At 41.9% G+C, this 22,900-nt stretch overlaps 1 protein-coding gene across 2 annotated transcripts in view; it reads left to right on the top strand.

Annotated features, from left to right (window-relative positions):
• Window positions 1–661: 661 nt before the first annotated feature.
• The window catches only part of dennd3a (DENN/MADD domain containing 3a), a 134,818-nt gene continuing 112,579 nt past the window's right edge, over window positions 662–22,900 (top strand). For both annotated transcript variants that reach the window (XM_080194609.1, XM_080194608.1), the window contains exon 1: window positions 662–771. The gene's annotated coding sequence lies outside the window, so the exon portion shown is untranslated. The remainder of the gene's footprint in view (window positions 772–22,900) is intronic.

Here is a 22,900-nt window from a genome sequence, read left to right as displayed (position 1 = left end):
CCTGGGCTTGTAAAATCTCACTTACTGCCCTGATTAGAGACAATACACATCTCTTTAACCTATGCGAATGCTATCTCCACTTACATTGTCTGCATCTTTAAGACTTGAATAGCAAGTTTCTAATCAGTATTCTGTAAACTGTGTGTGTGACTTTATATGCCTTTCTCTGATAAGAACCTTCCACACACCTGACAAAGGAACACCGTTTCTGCAAGCTTATGGGATGACTATGAAATAAACTGGTTGGACTTTAACCTGGTGTTGTCAGACTTCTTACTGAGTTTACCCCTGTCCAACGCCGGCATCTCCACATCAGAGCTGAAAGCCCAGAGGAAAGGTCCACAACCGACCCGCTTCAGCAGCGCCTCTCACGCACGCGCGCTGCGAGTCTCTGCCCTTGCCTTAACGGTCGCTCGGTTTGAATCTGTCGCTCGTGGGGCGAAGGTGCGCATGCGCACGTCCCGGCGGCTGGCCGGTCGCTGAGCACGCGCGGCAGGTGTGGGTCGGCTCAGGACGTGGCGAATCCGAGACAGGGGAGAAAATCTGTCGCTCAGCAGAGGGAGGGAAAGTGAGGGAAGAGCATGCGAAGCATCTGTGTTGTTGGCAGCAAACCAGCGTGACGAGTCCATTGGCGGATGGCGAATCGGAGAAAACTGCCAGCCAGCTTTTGATTAAAGTTATCCTTTCGGTTTTAAACGTATTGGTTGAGCTGCAGTTTTGTTGATGTTAAAATCGCCTTTACGTCCTGTACTTGGGTATTCACAACCATCAGTAAGTGTTTAATTCAGTGATAACCCCTTGTGTGCCTCTCTGCTCTTCATATTTTCCCTTGATGTGTACTTTTTACTTTTGAGTTGAATTCCACTTGACTTTCTTTGCCCTGCACAGTTTGCGAACTTTGATTCCTTCATCAAAAAAAACATTTCCTCTTTCGCCAAACTTTATTTTTAAATCTTTCATCTTCTCTGGAAGTCGAATCTATCAGAGATTATCTGTCCATTTTTAGGGAGGAAGTGAATTAATGCGAAATATTTCGGATTGTTCCTGTACTTTCAAAATCCAAAATCCGATCTACAAGGTGCGGGGATATTTGTGTGTGTGTGTGTCCTGAAATAAGTAAATTAAATAAGAAAGCTGAGCCTGCTGCTCTGCGGTTTCTGTCGATTTTGATTCAGAGAATACTTGTGGTTGTCAGCATTCTTCCAGTCCCTTTGTGAGTGGGATTAGTTTCACATGGTGCATTTCTGCTGATGGCTGAAGGGACCCAATCTGATGAGGAGGAGCAAATGCTGCCACAAGTGACCCATGTGAAGTGGTTATTGGTCATTGTGAATTGCTGTATTTGGTTGCCTGTTGACCAGCTGCTGTCGCCACTGATGATCATAGTGGCCTACGGGTTATTTTGATAATTCCTCTCGCACTGGGCTAATATCTCCCAGGATGCGTTAGAGTAGGGTGGGCACAGTAAGAAATTTCACAATACCAGGTTAAAGTCCAGCAGGTTTATTTGGAATCACGAGCTTTCGGAGTGCTGCACGTTCATTAGGTGACACTTATGATTCAAAATAAACCTGGACTTTAACCTGGTATTGTGAGATTTCTTAGAATGTCTCCCAGGTGTGGGAATCGATGTCTCAGGTCTCCGTGTCATGCTTTCAAGAGTGCTTGAAGTAGAGTTTTGGGTTTCCCATTGGTCATTTCATAGGATCATACAGAAGCTCTTCAGTGTACCTGACCTCCCACCTAATCCCATTTATCAGCACTTGGCCCATGGCCTTGAATGTTAGAACGTACCAAGTGCTCATCCAGATCTTTTTCAAGGACATGAGACCAACTTGCCCCCACCATCCCCCCAGGCAGCACATTCCAGATTGTCATCCCCTCTGGGTAAAAAGGTTTTTGCGTGTCCCTCACCTTGAACTTGTGTTCCTTGCTCTGGTTACCTTGTCATACAGAAAATCTTAGATATCCAAGCAGCAGTGAATATTCCGTTTTACAATAATAGATGTTAAGCCAGTTAGATAAAATATCAGAGTAATGGTTAGATGGATTGGTCATGCTAAATTGCCCTTAGTGTCCAAAGATACGTAGGTTAAGTGGAGCCACGGTAAATGTTTGGGTTACAGAAATAAAGTGGAAGGGAGGACTTGGGTGGGATATTCTTTCGGAGAGTCATTGCAGACTTGATGGGCTTAATGGCCTTTTTCTGCAATACAGAGAGCCTGTGGTTCCGAGTGGAAGATTATGACCAGTACCCCTCTGCTTCCCAGCTTTACTTCCCGCAGCCCAACCTTTTCTGCCTCCCCATATTTTCCGTTTTTCAAACATCCAGCCTTCAACTGTAACAAAACAAGCAAAATACTGTGGCTGTTGGAAATCTGAAACAAAAATAGAAAATGCTGAAAATACTTGATGGGCCTGTCAGCATCAGTAGTATGTGATAGTCAATATTTCTGGCCTGAGCTTTAATAATGTATTATCAATTTGACATTTGCTATATACACCCTTTTTATGCTTAATCTTAGTCTGAGACCTCCAGCACCTACAAAGCTCTAGTTTTGATTGCCTCATCTTTTCCCCTTGTGGGAATCTATCTTGACAGCATGTGGAGCATTCAACTTTAAAGGCTGTTCATTGTCCGATTTCATTTCCTTGCCAAAAATGTACCCAGGCCAGATCTGTTCCCAAGGTGCTGAATTTTTCCCTTCACTTGAGTATTTTTACTCTTGAATGTTCCTTTTCCTTTTCCTGATTTAAACTGAAAGTTGCTCTACTTGATCTACCTCAGGTAGGTTAGTCATGGCACAAATCAATTCCAGCCTCTCAGACTACCTGGATCCACTACAGTTTGCCTACCACTGCAACAGGTCCACAGCAGACGCCATTTCCCTGGCCCTGCACTCAACCCTGGAACACCTAGATAACAAGGACACCCAAGTCAGTCTCCTATTTATTGACTACAGCTCAACCTTCAACACTATTATTCTCACGAAACTCATCTCCAAACTCTGTGGCATAAGCCTCAGCACATCCCTCTGTGACTGGATCCTGAACTTCCTAACTCACAGATCACAATCAATAAGGATAGGCACCAACACCTCCTCCGTGATTATACTCGGCACTGGTGCTGCACAAGGCTGTATTGTGGGCCCCCTACTATACTTATACACCCATGACTGCATGGCCAAATTCCCCTCCAATTTGATTTTCAAGTTTGCTGACGACACCATAGTGGGTCAGATCTCAAACAATGACGAGACAGTACAAGAATGAGATAGAAAATCTGGTGAACTAGTGCAGCAACAATAATCTCTCCCTCAATGTCAACAAAACGAAGGAGATTGTCATCGACTTCAGGAAATGTAAAGGAAAACGTTCTCCTGTCTATATCAACGGGATGAAGCAGGAAGGGTTGGGAGCTTCAAGTTTTTACATGTCCAGATCACCACCAACCTGTCTAGGTCCTCCCATGCTGACACTATAATTAAAGTCCACCAATGCCTCTACGTTCTAAGAAGACTAAGGAAATTTGGCATGTCAGCTGTGATTCTCATCAACTTTTAGAAAACATTCTTTCTGGTTGTATCACAGTTTGGTATGGCTCCTGCGCTGCTCAAGACCCCAAGGAACTACAAAAGGTCATGAATGTAGCCCAATCCATCACACAAACCAGCCTCCTGTCCATTGACTCTGACACTTCCTGCTACCTCGACAAAGCAGCCAGCATATTTAAGAACCTTGCACATCCTGGACATTCTCTCTTCCACCTTCTTCCTTCGGGAAAAAGATAGAAAAGTCTGAGGTTGCATACCAACCGACTCAAGAACAGCTTCCTCCTTGCTACTGTAAGGGTGTGAAGAAAGTTGAACTTTCTCCACACCCTAGCCATGACTGACACTACATTCTGCACTCTTTCTTCCTTCTCTATGAATGGAATGTTTTGTCTGTGTAGTGCACAAGAAACAATACTTTTCAGTGTATGTTAATACTTGTGACAATAATAAATCAAATCAGAAAAGCAACCAGCATAATCAAGGACCTCACTTCTATTGGGAAAAAGCTTGAGAACACACACCAACCGATCCAAAAATAGCTTCTTCCCTCTCTAAAAGAGGCCAAAAGACTTGAATAGACCTACCATAGATTAAACTGATTTTTCTCTTCACCCTATCTGTAATTGCAACGCTATATTCTGTAGTTTATCCTTTCCTTCTCCTATTTACTGTATGAACAGTATGTTTTGTCTGTATAGTGCACAGGAAACAATAACATAAACATAGAAACATAGAACATTACAGCACAGTACAGACCCTTCAGCCCTCAATGTTGTGCCAAGCTATGTCCAATCCCAAGATCAAGCTATCCCCTCCCTATAATTCTGGAGTGCTCCATATGCCTATCCAATAACTGCTTGAAAGTTCCTAAAGTGTCCGACTCCACTATTACAGCAGGCAGTCTATTCCACACCCCAACCATTTTCTGAGTAAAGAATCTACCTCGGACATCCTTCCTATATCTCCCACCATGAACCTTATAGTTATGCCCCCTAGTAACAGCTACAACCACCCGAGGAAACAGTCTCTGCACGTCCACTCTATCAATCCCTCTCATCGTCTTATAAACCTCTATTAAGTCGCCTCTCATCCTTCTCTGCTCCAAAGAGAAAAGCCCCAGCTCCCTCAACCTTTCCTCATAAGACCTACCCTCCAAACCAGGCAGTAGCCTGGTAAATCTCCTTTGCACTCTCTCCAAATACTTTTCACTATCCCAATACATGACAATAATAAATCAAATCAAAGCATTTGGCTAGAAAAGACTGCTTTGTTGTTCAGCAGATAAAGATAATTGTCCATTGCAATCAGTCCACTAGTCTGCTTGCCAACAAATTCTCCTCAATGTACGTCAGAAATTCTTCCTCCTTTCAGACCGTTGCATATTATCTCAACCCTTATTAGGATAATTTAAATCCCCATTATCACGATTTCATAGATTTTGAATCTCTTTGTACTTTATTTTCTCTGCCTGTTTGCTGCTTTATATTCTTTTCAGTAATTGATGACCAAGAATACACAATAGCATAATGGTACCCCGATTATTTCTTAGCTCTGACTTTGTTTTTAACTTCCCCAGGACATTTTCTCAATTCAGAACTGGAATATTCTCCTTTATTTATATATATATTATATATACTGCTACTTTCCTTTGCTGGTCATCTTGTAATCATGAATTTTTAGTACCTAACCCTTTTTGGAATCAGGTTGCAATTATGTGTCTATTTACATCTGCAATTCACTGACCTTATTTACTAAATTTTGTGCAATTGCACGTGTGACACTACAAAACTACCTTAGATCTTGCAGAGAGATATTGGTCTGATCCCAATTGGTATTGTATTATTTCTTATTCTCATTCTGTTTCTCCCAATCCTTTCATCCAGTTTCCCTCAATCCTTTGTCCTGAACTCACTGAAATTCCTAACCTTGTTTCTCCACTCTAATTCTGCATCTAGTCTGTTGATTGTATGTTAATTGTGTTTAATTGTATTCAAGTGGTGGGAATTAACTGGGATTCAGTTGTGCTCCTCAATTCAAACTGTAGTTGTTGTATTCAGAGGTGCTGTTTTGTAATGTGTACTTTTGCAAATAAAAGCTAATAGAATTGTGTACAGATTAGCTGCACTCCATTGGAATCACTGTGTTCCCTGGATTTTTATAATGGACAGTTCTAGGGGAGGAGGAGTCTATGTAGGTGAGACTGTGCCCCAGAAATCTAAAGCCCTCCCTCCTACACAAGTTCTGTTGCATTTATTCACTTTGTTCTCTGGTTCTTGAACTTGTGGCAGGAGGAGCAATCCAGTGATAATGACATTTGACGCCGTATTCATCAACCTCCTCAAATCTACCTGCAGGACCTCATCCCTTTACCCTTTATCATTGTCATTGGCAGCTCACTCACCCCCTTCAGAATGTTTTGTGTTAGATCCTGGCATAGTGGAGGAACTATACATCTGTAACGGTAGAAATATTTGTCTATTCCCCTCCTGATGAAGTCCTTGAGCACTATTGCATTCCTGATTTCTGCGTGGGCTTCCTCCGGGGGCTCCGGTTTCCTCCCACAGTCCAAAGATGTGTGGGTTAGGTTGATTGGCCATGCTAAAAATTGCCCTTAGTGTTCTGAGATGCGTAGGCTAGAGGGATAAGTGGGTAACTATGTAGGGATATGTGAGGAGGGCCTGGGTGGGATTGTGGTCAGTGCAGACTCGATGGGCCGAATTGACTCTTCCTGTACTGGAAGGTTTCTATGATTTCTATGATCTTTTCAAAAAATGCAGAGCTACCCATGGTGCTGTTGACTTATTTTGGCTGCACTCACAGAAGCCAGTGCTCTCACTGATTTTCAGAACTGAATACTAATCTGTGTGATGCATTCAAAGCACTATCTGACTGGTGTTCTTAGTCTGCCTGCACACTCTTAAGTTGTGGGGTGACAACCTCTAGAATTGTGCTATCCATGTATTAATTTATTAGCTTTGCAGATGGAGGGCAGTAGTGTCAGTTTCTGCTGAGATTTTGAAAACTGGAGCTGGAATTGGTCATAAGGAGCATCCTGGAAATCTCCCGAGGGAGCAGGATGTGCAATTGTAATGTCATGCCCTGCCATGCTTCTATTTATTAGATTACTAATTGAACTTTTCAGAAATAGGACTTAAAAATTTTAAGATGTGAAACTTAATACCTTACACTCTTTAAACCTATTTTAGTTATTGTTCTGATCCTCATCAAAACTGATAACTTTAAATAGGTTTAAATTTCCAATAATCAAAAGGAATAATACAAGATTTCAAGTTTTAAGACTTGTCTGAACACGACCAATATCAATGTCATATCACCCTCTCCACAGAATTGCAGTCTTTCTAAGAAACAATACAAGGTACTTCCCAGCTTTCAATCGGTCCACTTATCCTGTTTCACAGAGTTGTCAGATTCAGGACCATTTAAGGTCCTTTCCCTCTGTCTTCTGAGAATTTCCGAAACGACTGCCAGCCTCTGGCCTCACCAAGAGAATCTTTCAGATTCTGTAAACATCAATACGTTACATCTGTTTGACCAGGCAACATCTTCCGATCCTCGTTCTGCCTCGTAGCTTAAAGTGAAAAATGGCCTTATTCCATCCACTGATGGCAGCAGCTGCTGTCTGCCTGCCCCTGTTCAAAGTCTGTGGGATAGCAAATCTACAATAGTAAAAACCTCTATCTCTCTGTGCTCAGATACTAAACCTGGCATATGCATTTTAATGCAACTTGTCCTGAGCCTCAATCCCTGTGGTAACCAAGTCTTTCAGATCACCTACCTCTCTTCATTACTGTTTTCTACATTTTATCTTAGAAGCAGTTTAAAATATAACCATCTTGCAAAACCCCCCTTTTGTAACATGATTCAAGTTCCTTATCTTACACCATTGCCTCAATGCTTACAATTGATCACAATCCCAATTCAGTTGGGCTCAGCTATCATTTCTCGATTGTGAAGTCGGTTTTTCACTTTTTCACTGTGGGTATTTAGCCTTCTTTATCCTCTGCCATCTGTCCTTACATAAAATGTGGAACATAGGAGGCCATTCAACTCATTATTCGGTCTCCTCTCATTTTATCAAGCTTATTTCAGTCTTTTAGCGTGGCCTCATCTGGTTTCTTTTTGAGAGCATCTAGGCCATTTGCCTTGATTATTTATGAAGCATGACATTCTAACCACTGAGTGAAGATATTATGCTCCTTAGTTACTTGTTAAGTTTACTGAAAGGGAAGCTTCCATTTTAATAACACCTTTCATAGTGTCAGGATCTCCCAAAATGCTTTTTTAAAAAAAAGTTAATTATGTATTTTTAAATGTTGTCACTTTCACTGATGTAGTGGCAGCCAGTTTATGCACAACAGGTTCCCACAAACAGTTGTGAAATAATAACAGGAGGATTATTTTTAGTAATATTGATTTACGGGAGATTAGGGCAAAATTCCCTTTAACAAAATAGTGACATGGGACGAGGGTCACTTGAGGAGCGGGTGTTGACTTAGTGTCATCGAAAAATGTACCATTCCCTCAGTATTGCAACTAGAGTGTAAATATTAATTATGTTTAATTGTTTCCAAGTGCAAGATATTAACTGGACATTCGCTTTACTTGGCTATAAAGAGACACAGATTGAAAATGTGGTTGTTTGGTTAGGAAATGTATGCTTTTGCGTACGTAAATAAATATAAAAGGTATAAAGATTTGCTCCGGTTCTGTCCTGGAGTAGAAGAACATGGTTGCTTTAAGTGCCCAGGTCAGGCCATGTCTGTGAAGAGAAAAACAAAGTTAACATTTCAGATTGGTGATCTTTCATTAGAACTGGAAAAAACTAGAAGACATAATGGGTTTTGGGTAAGGACAAAAGGAAAGTCTGTGATAGATGGCAAACAGGAGAGACTGAATGATGGTTAAGATAATCTTACAGGGCCAAAGGGAATAGTGATGGGGCAAGAAATTCAACAAAAGATATACTTAGAGCAAGCGCGCTACTGTGTGAAAGTGAAAATAAAAGAAAAAAACAAAACATGCAATGTAAAGTAAACAACAAAGGGGGAAAATTTACTGTCTGAAATTGTTAAACTTGGTGTTCAGTTAGGAAGGCTGTCAAGTGCCTAACAAAGATGAGGAGCTATTGAGCTTAGAATTAGCTTCATGTTTGCAGACTGTACTGAGCCTTGTGGAACACCTCTTAACTGCTTTCTGAAATGGTTGAGCCAGTCATTAAGCTCAAGGGCAGTTTGGGATGGTATTTCAAAACTTTGAATAGCAGGTGAAACTAATTGTTTATATGTTGCTAAAGTGCACTGCTAACATGTGTGGTGTTCACCGCTAACAAGATGCAGCCATCAAGCCAAAAGGACAACCTGCCTATTATACAAATGAGTAAAATGTTATGTGAATTTCAGTGCCTTGTTATGCTAGGTATGTAGACTGTACTTCCCAAAGGCTAGCAGATCACATCAAATAGCACATCCCCTTGGCTGTTTGCAAAACGCAAGGTGCTGACTGCACCCAATCAGCTTGTGCTCACAAAACTCAAAACATGGTGAACATGATGAGATATGATTCTGTAATTGGACAATCATTATGTTGACAGTTGATTTAAGATTATTAGTTGCGCTTACAGTGAGGCACACTTATGCATGCTACAATGCCCGTTCCTTGCAGACAGAAAGAACATGTATGCCAATTTCAACTGAACAAAATAGTGACAGCTTTCATTTCCCCTGGGTTATATCTTCAGCAATCAGAGTCAACTTGCCTGGGTTGAATTTGAGCAAAGCTTGGCAGTTAATTGTAAGTTCACTGGTGCATTCTCCATGGCAGTGCCTCCATGAATCAGAATGAGACACCAGAGCAGCCTTCTCAAAGGTCAACCCGTGGAAAGCATCTGGCCCTGATGGGGTATTCGGACGAGTACTCAGATCCGGTGCGGACCAGCTGGCAAGGATTTTCGCGACATCTTCAATCTCGCTTTACAACCATCTGAGGTTCCTATCTGCTCCAAGATGACCATCATCCTGGTACCAAAGAAAAGCCAGGCAGCTTGCCTTAATGACTATCACCTGGTGGCTCTGACATCTATCATTATGAAATGATTTGAAAGGTTCATCATGGCACAAATCAATTCTGGCCCCCCAGATTGCCTGGATCCACTACAGTTTGCCTACTGCTGCAACAGGTCCACGGCAGACACCATCTCCCTGATCCTAAATTCAAACCTGGGACACCTATGTCAGAATTCTATTTATCGACTACAGGTCAGCCTTCAACACCATTATTCCTACGAAACTCATCTTCAAACTCAGTGGCCTGGAGCTCAGCTTCTCCCTCTATGACTATTATTAACTTCCTAACCCACAGACCGCAATCTGTAATCTCCTCCACAATCATTCTCAACACCGTTGCCCCACAGGCTGTATCCTCAGCTGAGGATACATCTCCTTGTACCTCTATAACTGTGTGGCCAAATTTCCCTCCAGTTCAATTTTCAAGTTTGCTGGTATCATAAACATTAACGAGACGGAGTGCAAGAATGAATTAGAGAATCTGGTGAACTGGCGCAGCAACAATAATCTCTCCATTGATGTCAACAAACGAAGGACATAGTCACCGACTTCAGCAAGTCTAGTGGAGGACTTGCCCCTGTCTCCATCAATGAGAACAAAGTAAAAAGGATTGAGCAGTTCAAGTTTTTAGGTGTCCAGATCACCAACAACCTGTTCTGGTCCCTCCATGTGGACGCTATTGTTAAGATAGCCCATCAATGCTCTACTTTCTCAAGAAACTAAGGAAATTTGGCATGTCTGCTACAACTCTCTCCAACTTTTACAGATGCACCATAGAAAGAATTCTTTCCGGTTGTATCACAGCTTGGTATGGCTCCTGCTCTGTCCAAGAGCGCAAGAAACTACTAGTCCATTATGCATACCAGCCTCCCATCCATTGACTCTGTCTACACTTCCCGCTGCCTCCTAAAAGCAGCCAGCATAATTAAGGTCTGCACGCATCCTGGACATATTTTCTTCCACCTTCCTCCGTCAGGAAAAAGATACAAAAGTCTGAAATCATATACCAACTGATTCAAGAACAGCTTCTTCCCTGCAGCCATCAGACTTTTGAATGGACCTACCTTTTCATTAAGTTGATCTTTCTTAATACCCTAGTTATGACTGTAACACTACATTTTGAGCTCTCTCCTTTCCTTCTCTATGTACGGTATGCTTTGTCTGCATAGCGCGCAAGGAACAATACTTGTCACAGTATACTAATACATGTGATAATAAATCAAATTAAAAACTTGCCAGCCCATCAGCAGAGGCTGGATAGATTGTGACCTTTTTCTCTGCAGCATAGTAGGTTGAGGGATAATCTTAGAGGTCTACAAAATAACGAGGGGCACAGATCAGCTAGATAGTCAATATCTTTTCCCAAAAATAGGGGAGCCTAAAACGAAACGGTATAGGTTTAAGGTGAGAGGAAAGAGACACAAAAAAGTCCAGAGAGGGTTTTCACAGACAGGGTCGTGAGTGTTTGGAACAAGCTGCCAGAGGTAGTAGTAGAGTCGGGTACCATTTTGTCTTTTAAAAAGCATTTAGATATTACATGGATAAAATGGATATAGAGGCATTTGGGCCAAACGTGGGCAATTGGGATTAGCTTATGGGTTTAAAAAAAGAAGGGCGGCATGGACAAGTGGGCTGAAAAGCCTATTTCCATGCTGTAGATCTCTGTGACTCTATAACACTGTCTTCTGATGAAATATAAATTGTTGTTCCTTTTACATTTGACATTGTTGTGAATGTCCTGATGAGTGCAATATTAAAAAACCTTGATTATATGTCTTTTTTTCAGTGATACTTATTAGGGACCAGATCAGAAACTCCAAGGTATATTTTGAAGTTAGCCTTGACCCTAACTTTTCCATTTGATATTGGCATTAGGGTGAGCATCAGGTGTTTTACTCCAGAAATGATTCAATTGACTGACAGTGAAGCTTTTATGAAAACAAATTTTATTTTTAACAACACAATGAAAATATAACATGAGCATAACTTTTACCAATTGTAATACTTGACAAAGCTAACAATTCCAATTGTAAGTAGTACTCCCATAAACATAAATCCCTTTTATCAGAACCCTTTAGCGCCAAAATAGGTATGCTCACATGGACGCTAGATTTTCAATCTTTGTAACACCTCTGGACAGAAATCTAGATAGACACCTCTTTTCTGAGTCTCGTACAACCGCCTTCAGAGAAGGATCCACTTCCAAACACCAGAATCTCTGAAAAAGAGATGTATTTAAGCCCTGGAATTTCTGCATGATTTCCACCCTGATGTATGCTTAATGCATGTAGAATTTAAGTAATTATAAAGTTTAGGAATGTAAAGCATGAATAAGTTGCAGCCATAACCATTTTGCACTGGAGTGTCCCTGAATTTTTTTAAGCTGGTTCACACAGCCAAGGCTGTTCCAGCGCACTGAGGTGGATGCACCCCAGGTCGAAAAGCCAGGTAACTGCTGATTGTGTGCATGAGGGGTGTTCACCCAGAAGTTGGGTGCACAGGCACCCACTGTTAATTTTGCAAATATTGTGCCAATTGTGATTAAGAGCAACTCATACTAATTGGGAAAGGCTATGGCGCATAGTCCTTCAGTTTGTTTGATTTAGTTTAATTGTTCAGCTCAGAAGGGTATAAGAACCAGTTCTCACCAGTGCTGGGGTTACAATGTAGAAGGGAAGACTAGTCTGCAGTTATTTTGCTGGGTTTGTGAATACACCTATGAAGAGAGAATGGCTCCAGCTTTTTTTTGCTAGATGGATATTCAACAATTTAACATGATTAAAGCAGAGGATTAAATTCCATCTGTGATGGTTTGAAGCGAATAAGACATTTTTGTTTCTCTCTTCTGATTAAAAATACTGCTCCTAGCAGCCTATGGTGTGAAATGGGAAGGCCTAAAGCACATTCTCAAGCTTCTACACCATTTTGAGTGTGACCATATAAGCAGTGGACTTGTTCACAGTGGGAAAAGTGATTTTGAAATGTTTTTGAAGCATTTTAGAGGACGAGAAGCGAGATGTAATAACTGGAAATGAGAAAATAGCTGAGGCATTGAACAGGTATTTTGTGTTGGTCTTCACAGTGGAAGACACAAGTAACATGCCAAAAATTGATGACAGGAAGGCTATGGCAGGTGAGAACCTAGAAACTATCATTATCATGAAAAAGGTAATGTTGGGCAAGTTAATGGGGCTAAAGGTAGATAAGTCTGTTGGTCCTGATGGAATGCATCCCAGGATGCTAAAAGAGATGGTGGGAGAAATCGCAAATGCACCAGTGGTAATTTACCAAAATTTGCTGAACTCTGGGTTGGTTCCCACAGATTGGAAAACAGCAAATGTGATGCCACTGTTTAAAAAAAGGAGGTAGACAAAAGGCAGGTAGCTATAGGCCGGTTAGCTTAATGTCCTGGTAGTAGGGAAAATGCTTGAATCTATCATCAAGGAAGAAATAGCAAGACATCTGGATACAAATTGTCCCATTGGTAAGACATAGCATGGGTTCATGAAGGGCAGGTCATGTTTGACTAATTTGGTGGAATTTTTGAGAATGTAACATGTGCAGCGGACAGTGGGAAACCTGTGGATGTGGTGTATCTGGATTTCCAGAAGACATTTGACAAAGTGCTGCACCAAAGACTGCTGTATAAGATAAAGGTGCAAGGTGTTAAGGGTAATGTATTAGTATGGATAGAGGATTGCTTTCTGTAAGTTAACCAAAGAGTGGGGGTAAATGGGTGTTTTTCTGGTTGGCAATCAGTGACTAGTGATGTGCCTCAGGGATCGGTGTTGGGACTGCAATAGCTTAGGATTTACATAGATGATTTGGAGTTGGGGACCAAGTGTAGTGTGTCAAAATTTGCACATGACATTAAGATGGATGAAAGAGCGAAGTGTGCAGAGGACACTGATAGTCTAAGTGAGTGGGCGAGGATCTGACAGATGGAGTATGATGTTGGTAGATGTGAGGCCATCTATTTTGGTAGGAATAACAGCAAAATAGACTTATTTAAATGGTAAAAAAATTGCAGCATGCTGCTGTGCAGAGGGACCTGGATGTCCTTGTGCGGGAATCTCAAGGAGTTGATTTGCAGGTGCAGCAGGTAATTAAGGTGGCAAATGGAATTTTGTCCTTCATTGCTAGAGGAATGGAGTTTAAGAACAGAAAAATTATGTTGCAGATGTGTAAAGCACTGGTGAGGCCACACCTGGAGTACTGTGTACAGTTTTGGTCTCTTAGGAAAGAATATACTGGTATTGGAGGGGATGCAGAGGAGATTCACTCGGTTGATTCCGGAGTTGAGAGGGTTGCTTATGAGGAGAGACTGAGTAGATTGGGGCTATACTCATTGGAATTCAGAAGAATGAGGGGAGATCTTATAGAAACATATAAGCTTATGAAGGGAATAGATAAAATAGAAGCGGGGAATGTGTTTCCACTGGCAGATGAAACTAGAACTAGGGAGCATAGCCTCAAAATAAGGGAAAGCAGATTTAGAACTGAGTTGAGGAGAAACTTTTTCACCCAAAGGGTTGTGAATCTGTGGCATTCCCTGCCCAGTGAAGCTGTTGAAGCTACCTCATTGAATGTTTTTAAGGCAAGGATAGATAAATTTTTGAACAGTAAAGGAGTTAAGGGTTATGGTGAGCGGGCGGGTAAGTGGAGCTGAGTCCGCAAAAAGATTAGTCATGATCTTATTGAATGGTGAAGCAGGCTCGAGGAGCCAGATGGCCTACTCCTGCTCCTAGTTCTTATGTTCTTATGTAATAAAACATCCAATGTCGAGGCCATTTTATGGGCAAACACATAGAAAAAAAAGATGGAGAAATGTATTCTGAAATTTCCATCTTTAGATGACCCCAACAATTTAAATACATTATTTTTAATATCTGTTCTGGAAAACTTTGAGTTTGACTGCAGCTGGTTTTATAATATTTCTTATGGGAGAAAGTTGTACACATTGCCCTCAAGCCTTGGGATACTGAAAAAATGAGAGTAGTAACAAGCACTCTGATGGCTAAACTCTTGTATTTGTTGAGGTAGATGATATGACATTCTCTTCATCAAATATATTATGGGAAATTCTGTATCAAGGAAATGCAGAAGAGGCCATACCTTCTGAATGTTACATGGACAATTGTTCCCTTTGGGATAATGTGCACTCCACTAAGCGTCAATGAGAAGAGATTAAACATTGATATTGTGAGTTTGAAACAAATCTTTGAAAAAGATTCAAGCCATGTGGAGGCTTTTGGAGAGGGTACAGCAAAGAGTTACCAGGATGTTGCCTGGTATGGAGGGCATTAACTATGAGGTGAGGTTTATTTCCTCTCACTGGAACAATGGAGGTTGAGGGGTGACCTGATGGAAGGATACGTGATTAAGGGGGATGGACAGAGTGGACAGTCAGAAGCTTTTTCTCAGGATGGAAGAGTCAATTACTATGGGCATGAGTTTAAAGTGTGAGAGGCAAGGTTTAAAGGAAATGTATGAGGCAAGTCTTTCATAGGGTAGTGGGTGCCTGGATCTCACTGCCGGGGGAGGTAGTGGAAGCAGATACGATAATGACTGTTAAGGGGCGTCTTGACAAATATATGAATAGGATGGGAATGGAGGGATATAGTCCCCGGAAGGGTAGGGGGTAGCATGTTTGGTGTAGGCCGAAGGGCCTGTTCCTGTGCTGTAATTTCCTTTCGTTCTTTTCTTTGTTCCATCAATTGTCTGACTGTATTACCAAAAGGGGCACTTTCAGTGAGAATTCATTGGGAGCCCAGGATGAAGGATGCCTCAAGATGCAAATATTGGAAGTTGTTTCTTTAAAAAAGAATCTGTAAATATGTACTGTTAATTTGTTTTTAAGAAAAAAGAGAATCTGCCAGTGTTGTAAATGCTATGACAATTGAGCACATGTTTTAATTGTGATTAAGAGAAGCTGATATTAATGGGTGAAAGATTCAGCATGTATATGAGAACCTGTGGTGGGGACTGCTGTGGAAAAGGGAAGACTTGTTTGCACTTAAATTTAGTTACAAACCCAATATACCACATGTTGAAGACAGGCTCCAACTTCCTCATTTTCTAGATCAGCGTTCAGTGACATAACACTCATGGTCATAAGAATTCAGTGCTAACCACCAGACCAGCAGTGACTGACAGTAAATTAAAACCTGATCCAAGTCTTTTTCTTTGGCCACTGAAGTTACTTAAAATTGATCTGCCCTCGGTACATAAGACCTTTGGCCAGGCAATTAAATGAAACAGAGTAAGTAGTAAGACGAAGAGCATTTTATTAGTCAGATGATTTACAAGTATACAAAGAATAAGAGACTGGCTAGAATGAATGTTGGACTCTTGGAGGACGAGGGGGGGATTTAGCGGTGGGTAACGAGGAAATGGCTGAGGCTTTAAATAAGTTTTTTGTGTCGGTCTTCACGGAGGAGGACACAAATAGCTTGCCGAATAGTAAAGATAGAAGGATGGTTAGAGATGAGGTCCTTAATGCAATTACTGTCACTAGAGAGGTAGTGCTTGATAGACTAACGGGACTGAAGGCAGACAAGTCCCTGGGACCGGATGGAATGCATCCCAGGGCTCTGAAAGAAATGGCAGAGGTGATAGCAGATGCCTTAGTAATTATTTATCAAAATTCGCTGAACTCTGGGGAAGTGCCAGAAGATTGGAAAACAGCCAATGTTGTGCCGCTGTTTAAAAAAGGTAGCAGACAAAAGGCAGGGAATTATAGGCCGGTAAACTTAACGTCCGTAGTTGGAAAAATGCTAGAAATTCGTCATCAAAGAAGAAATAACAAGGTACCTACAAAAGAACGGCTTGATTAAGCAGATGCAGCACGGATTCGTGAAAGGGAAGTCATGTTTAATGAATTTATTGGATTTCTATGAGGATGTGACTAGTGTGGTAGACAGAGGGGAACCGGTGGATGTGGCGTTTTTAGATTTCCAGAAGGCATTTGCTACCTTTTTTAAACAGTGGCACAACATTGGCTGTTTTCCAATCTCCTGGCACTTCTTCAGAGTTCAGCGAATTTTGATAAATAATTACTAAGGCACCTGCTATCAGCTCTGCCATGTCTTTCAGAACCCTGGGATGCATTCCATCCGGTCCCGGGGACTTGTCTACTTTCAGGCCTCACAAAAGGTTGCTGCAAAAAGTTAGGGTGCACGGAGTTGGGAGTAAGGTGCTAGCATGGATTGACGATTGGTTGTCTAACAGGAAGCAGAGAGTTGGAATAAATGGGTACTTTTCTGGTTGGCAGTTGGTGACTAGTGGAGTGCCGCAGGGATCGGTGCTGGGGCTCAACTGTTTACCATTTACATAGACAATCTGGAGGAGGAGGCTGAGTGTAGTGTAACAAAATTTGCTGATGATACGAAGATGAGTGGAAAATCAAATTGCGTGGAAGGCATGGAAAGTCTGCAGAGTGATCTGGATAGGCTGAGTGAGTGGGCGAGGACCTGGCAGATGGAGTATAATGTTAGCAAATGTGAGGTTATCCACTTTGGTAGAAATAATAGTAGGAGGGATTATTATTTAAAGGGTGAAAAGCTGCAGTATGCTACAGTGCAGAGGGACCTGGGGGTCCTTGTGCATGAATTGCAAAAACCCAGTCTGCAGGTGCAACAGGTGAGCAAGAACGTGAATGGAATGTTGGCCTTTATAGCGAGGGGGATAGAATATAAAAGCAGCGAGGTCTTGCTGCAACTGTACAGGGCACTGATGAGGCCGCAACTGGAGTACTGTGTGCAGTTTTGGTCACCACATTTGCGAAAGGATATATTGGCCTTGGAGGGAGTACAGAGAACGTTCACCAGGCTGATACCAGGGATGAGGGGGTTAGCCTATGAAGAGAGATTGAATAGACTGGGACTGTACTTGTTGGAGTTTAGAAGGCTGAGGGGGGATCTTACAGAGACATATAAGATAATGAAGGGGTTAGATAGGGTAGAGGTACAGAGATTCTTCCCGCTTAGAAAGGATAGCAGAACTAGAGGGCACCGCCTCAAAATGAGTTGGGCGGGAGTTTAGATCGGAATTGAGAAGGAACTTCTTTCAAAGGGTGGTGAACCTCTGGAATTCTCTGCCCATTGAAGTGGTGGAGGCTACCTCGCTGAATATATTTAAGTTACGGGTAGATAGATTGCCTTTAGACAAGGGAATTAAGGGTTATGGGGAGAAAGCAGGAAAGTGGAACTGATCCACTTCAGATCAGCCATGATCTTATTGATATGGTGGGACAGGCTTGAAGGGCTGGATGGCCTACTCCTGCTCCTATTTTCTTATGTTCTTGTGTTATGATTTGTTCTGCCCTGATGAAGATCAATTTGTTAAGTTAAAGATTGGCTCATTTCTTGAGGCCACTCTCCCCAGCTTACTCCTGGCAAATGTCCAATCTCAGAAACAAGCCAAACGAACTTAAATCCAGAGTCACTTTTCAAAGGGAGCTGAAAGAGAGGCTGTGGTGTGCCTGCTTCACAGAGACATGGCTCACTCCTGCTTCACCGGACTGTGCCCTATATTACTGGAGGGCTTGTCAACCAAGCGAATGGACTGCACAGCCTCGGACAAGGCAAGGAGAGGTTGGGTCTGCCTTTGAATCAACACCTCTTGATGCTCAGGTGTAGCAACACTTGCGGGTTTCTGCTTCTTGAACTTAAAATATGTGATGGTGAAATGCCACCCTATTGCCTGCCACCAGAGTGCACCTCTATTATCCTGACAGCAGATTATATTCCACTCCATGCACACGTGAAGACTGTGCTGGATGAAATATATAACATGACAAATAGCCTTGAGATGAAAGGCCTTTTTCATCGTGGCCAGGGATTTTAACCAGGCCAAGCTCAAGAGTGTCTCACCAAGATATAACCAACGTGTTTCCTGTCCCATCAGAGGCCCAAATATCCTTGATCACTGCTACACAAACCTCAAAGACATCTATGTTCTATCACCCATCCACACTTTGGCAAATGAGACCACAAAGCTGTGCTCCTGCTCCCAGCTTACAAGCGAAAACTAAAGTGGGAGAATCTGATAAAGGATGTCGTGCAGTGTTGGTCTGATGAATCAAATGATCTACTGTGGGACTGCATTGAATCGGTGGACTGGTTAGAAGACTGTCTGATGAAGAAGCAAATCTGTGCGTTTCCCAATCATGGAAGAATGGGGACATCCACTGCTTACTGAAGTCCAGGTTTGAGGCATTTAAGCTGGGAGACCCTGATCTTTCCAAGAAATCAATGCACAACCTGTGGAGAACTATCAAAGATGCCAAGTGACAATACTGGACCAAGCTAGCATTCCAGGCTAGCCATATGAACACCCCACGATTATAAGAACATAAGAACAAGGAACCATCTGGCCCTTCGAACCTGCTCTGCCATTCAATAAGATCATGGCTAATCTTTTTGTGGACTCAGCTCCACTCACCCGTCTGCTCACCATAACCCTTAATTCCTTTACTGTTCAAAACTGTATCTATTTTTGCCTTTAAAACCTTTCAATGATGTAGCCTCAACTGCTTCGTTGGGCAGGGAATGCTACAGATTCACAACCCTTTGAGTGAAGAAGTTTCTCCTCAACTCAGCTCTAAATCTGCTCACCCTTATTTTGAGGCTATGCCCCCTAGTTCTAGTTTCATCTGCCAATGGAAACAACCTCGCTGCTTCTATCTTATCTATTCCCTTCATAATCTTAAATGTTTCTGTAAGATTTCCCCATATCCTTCTGAATTCCAATGAGTATACCTCTAGTGTACTCAGTCCCTCCTCATAAGCCAAATCTCTCAACGCCAGAATCAACCTAGTGAATCTCCTCTGCACCCCTCCAATGCCAGTATATCCTTTCTCAAGTAAGGAGACCAAAACTGTATACAGTACTCCAGGTGTGGCCTCACCAACACCTTATACAGCTGCAACATAACCTCATTGTTTTTAAACCCAACCCCCTAGCAATGAAGGACAGAATTCCATTTGCTGCCTTGATTACCTGCTGCACCTACAAACCAACTCCTTGTGATTCTTGCACAAAGACACCCAGTTCCCTCTGCACAGCAGCATGCTGCAATTTTTTACCATTTAAATAATAGTCCATTTTGCTGTTATTCTTACCAAAATGGATGACTTCACATTTACCTACATTGTACTCCAGCTGCCAGACCTTTGCCCACTCAGACTATCCCTTTGCAGATTTTCAGTGTCCTCTGCACACATTGCTCTGCCACTCGTCTTGGTGTCATCTGTGAATTTTGACACACTGTATTTGGTCCCCAACTCAAAATCATATGTAAATTGTAAACAATTGCGGTCCCAACAGTGATCCCTGAAGCACACCACAAGTCACTGCCAACCAGGAAAACATCTATTTACCCCCACTCTTTGCTTTCTGTTAGTTAACCAATCCTCTATCCGTGCTGATACATTATCCATAACGCTGCAGTCTTATCGCAAGATCTACATGACAGGCTATAAAGTGAAGATATGTAGAATCACCGGCAACAATAAGACCGTATGATATAGGAGCAGAATTAGGCCATTTGGCCTATGGAATCTGCTGTGCCTTTCATCATGATTGGTAACTTTCTCAAACCCATTCTCCTGGCTTTTTCTCCCTAACCTTTGATCCCTTTACCAATCAGGAACCTATCTATCCCTGTCTTACAGACCCAGAGTCCTCAAACGCTCCTCATCTGTCAAATTTTTCATTCTTGTGTGAACTTCCTCTGGACCCCCTCCAGGATCAGCAAATTCTTTCTTGGATACAGAGCCCAAAATTTCTCACAATATTCCAAATGTGGTCTGACAAAAACTTTTATATTCTTGTCCTCTCAAAATGAATGCTAGCATTGCATTTGCCTTCTTAACTACCAACACAACCTGCAAGTTAACCTAACAGAACCCTGAACTAGGATTCCCAAGTCCCTTTGCAGTTCTGATTTCTGAATTCTCTCTCCATTTAGAAAATAATCTATGCCCTTTCTTTCTACTGAAATGCATAACTTCATACTTCTTTCTGGATTGTATTCCAATTGCCACTTCTTTGCACACTCTCCTAATCTGTCCAAGTCTTCCTGCAGCCTCCCCACCTCCCCAGTACTATCTGTCCCTCCACCTATCTTTGTATCATCTGCAGACTTAGCCACTATGCCCTCAGTTCCCTCATCTAGATCATTGATGTATCAAGTGAAAACTTATGGCCCCATCACTGACCTCTGTAGAACGCCACTAGTCACAGGCTGCCATATTGCAAAGGACCCTTTTTATCCCCACTCTCTGCCAGTCAGTCAATCTTCTATCCATGCTAATACCTTGCCTCTAACACCACGGGCTCTTATCTACTCAGCAGCCTCCTGTGTGACATCTTGTCCAAGGTCTTCTGGAAATCCAAGTACATAACATCTAGTGGCCCTCCTTCATCTAACCTGCTCATACCTCCTCAAAGAATTCTAACAGATTTGTCAGGCATGACCTCCTTTTGATGAAACCAGGCTGAGTTCACTCTATTTTACCATGCACTTCCAAGTATTTGAAATCCAATCTTTAACAATGGATTCTAAGATCTCACCAATGACTGAGGTCAGGTTAACTGACCTGTAATTTCCTGTCTTTTGCCTCCCTCCCTTCTTGAACAGGGGTGTTACATTAGTGATTTTCCAGTCCTCTGGGATTCTCCCTGACTCCAGTGATTCCTGAAAGATTGCCACTAATGCCTCCATTATCTCCAGCTTTTTCTCCCCCCAAGATGGTGCTGGAGTGAGGTGACTTCTTGCAAACTGTGCCCAGCATGCTAATTCTTTTACTTTCGTTCTATGCTTCTAAAACTTCATTCTACTATAACACTACATTTTGACTCTCTTGTTTCCTTCTCTATGAATGGTATGTTTTGTCTGTATAGAGGTAAAGAAGTAATACTTTTCATTTTATGTTAATACATGTGACAATAGATCATATCAAATCAAGCTGTCTCCTTCAGAACTCTGGAATGTAGTCTATCTGGTCCAGGCAATTTATCTACCTTCAGGCCTTTTCAGCTTCCCTAGCACCTTCTCCTAAGTGATGGCCACCATACTCACTTCTGGTCCCTAACTCTGTTGAAATTTTGGTATGATACTAGTGTCTTCCACCGTGAAGACTGACGCAAAGTACCTATTCAGTTCCTCCACCATTTCTTTGTTCACCATTACTACTTCTCCAGCGTCATTTTTCAGTGGTCGAATGTCCGCTCTTGCCTCTCTCTTACCCTTTCTCTAAAAAAAACTCATTGAGTAGGGTAATCTATCTGCAACTTTTTAATTATGCTTTTAAAGTTCTGTTCCCTTTCTCCACCACTCCAGAAGACTATGGATGGCAGTTGATGTAAAGTTTGTATATGATTCCAAGTAATTTTTGCGTTTAAGTGAAGTTTTTGTGGCTGAAGTGTGACTTTGGTCACTATCTACCTGCAGTGATTGTCCTTACTTGTAGATTATCTCAATCAATAAAATTCCATACAAACTTATTGCTAATTCAAAGTTATTTACGTACAAGTATTCATGTCTTTAGCAACAAATTCAATGAAACAACTTAAAAGCTGCTCCAGCTCTTTTTTGAAAACTGTGTTCCATTTGTGGACATTTCTTACTAAGTGCCATTACTTCTTGACCTTCATTTGTCACAATCTGAAATTCATTTTACTTGGACTGCTTTAACAAGTATCATAGTGTATAATACCATTTTGATTGTTTTAAGATCAGTTACTCGATGGAGTATGTCAGTACTTCAACAATTTAAGAATATTGTGTTGCTCTGCTGACCACAGTGACCATTTCATGCTGTTTGCCAAGTTGTTGAACATGACTGACACCTGTTTTTCAATGCATTTGACTCCTGACCTTTGAACCAGCCTGTTTTTGAATTAATTTTGCGTATCCTGTTGGTTACTTCACACACAACATCTGCAGTGTCAGTACTATGCCAGCACGTTCTTAACTTTCAGGTGATCTTATCAGAAGATCTTGAAGTGAAGGATGTGAAGGGATAGGACCTGTGAAAGGGGAAAAGTCTGTGCGGAACCGGAAGAAATGGCAGAGGTGCTTAATGAATACTTTGCCTCGGTATTCACGGTGGAAAATGATCTGGGTGGTTGTACTGCAGGTTTGTGGCGAACTGAAAAGATTGAGTTTGAGGACGTTAAGAAAGAGGATGTGTTGGAACTTTTAAATTGCATCAAGATAGATACGTCGCCGGGACTGGATGGGATCTACACCAGGTT

The sequence above is a fragment of the Carcharhinus amblyrhynchos genome, chromosome 8 (assembly GCF_965287045.1).
Source record: "Carcharhinus amblyrhynchos chromosome 8, sCarAmb.v2.hapA, whole genome shotgun sequence".
Taxonomy (NCBI): domain Eukaryota; kingdom Metazoa; phylum Chordata; class Chondrichthyes; order Carcharhiniformes; family Carcharhinidae; genus Carcharhinus; species Carcharhinus amblyrhynchos.
This window is presented reverse-complemented; position numbering and strand designations above follow the sequence as displayed.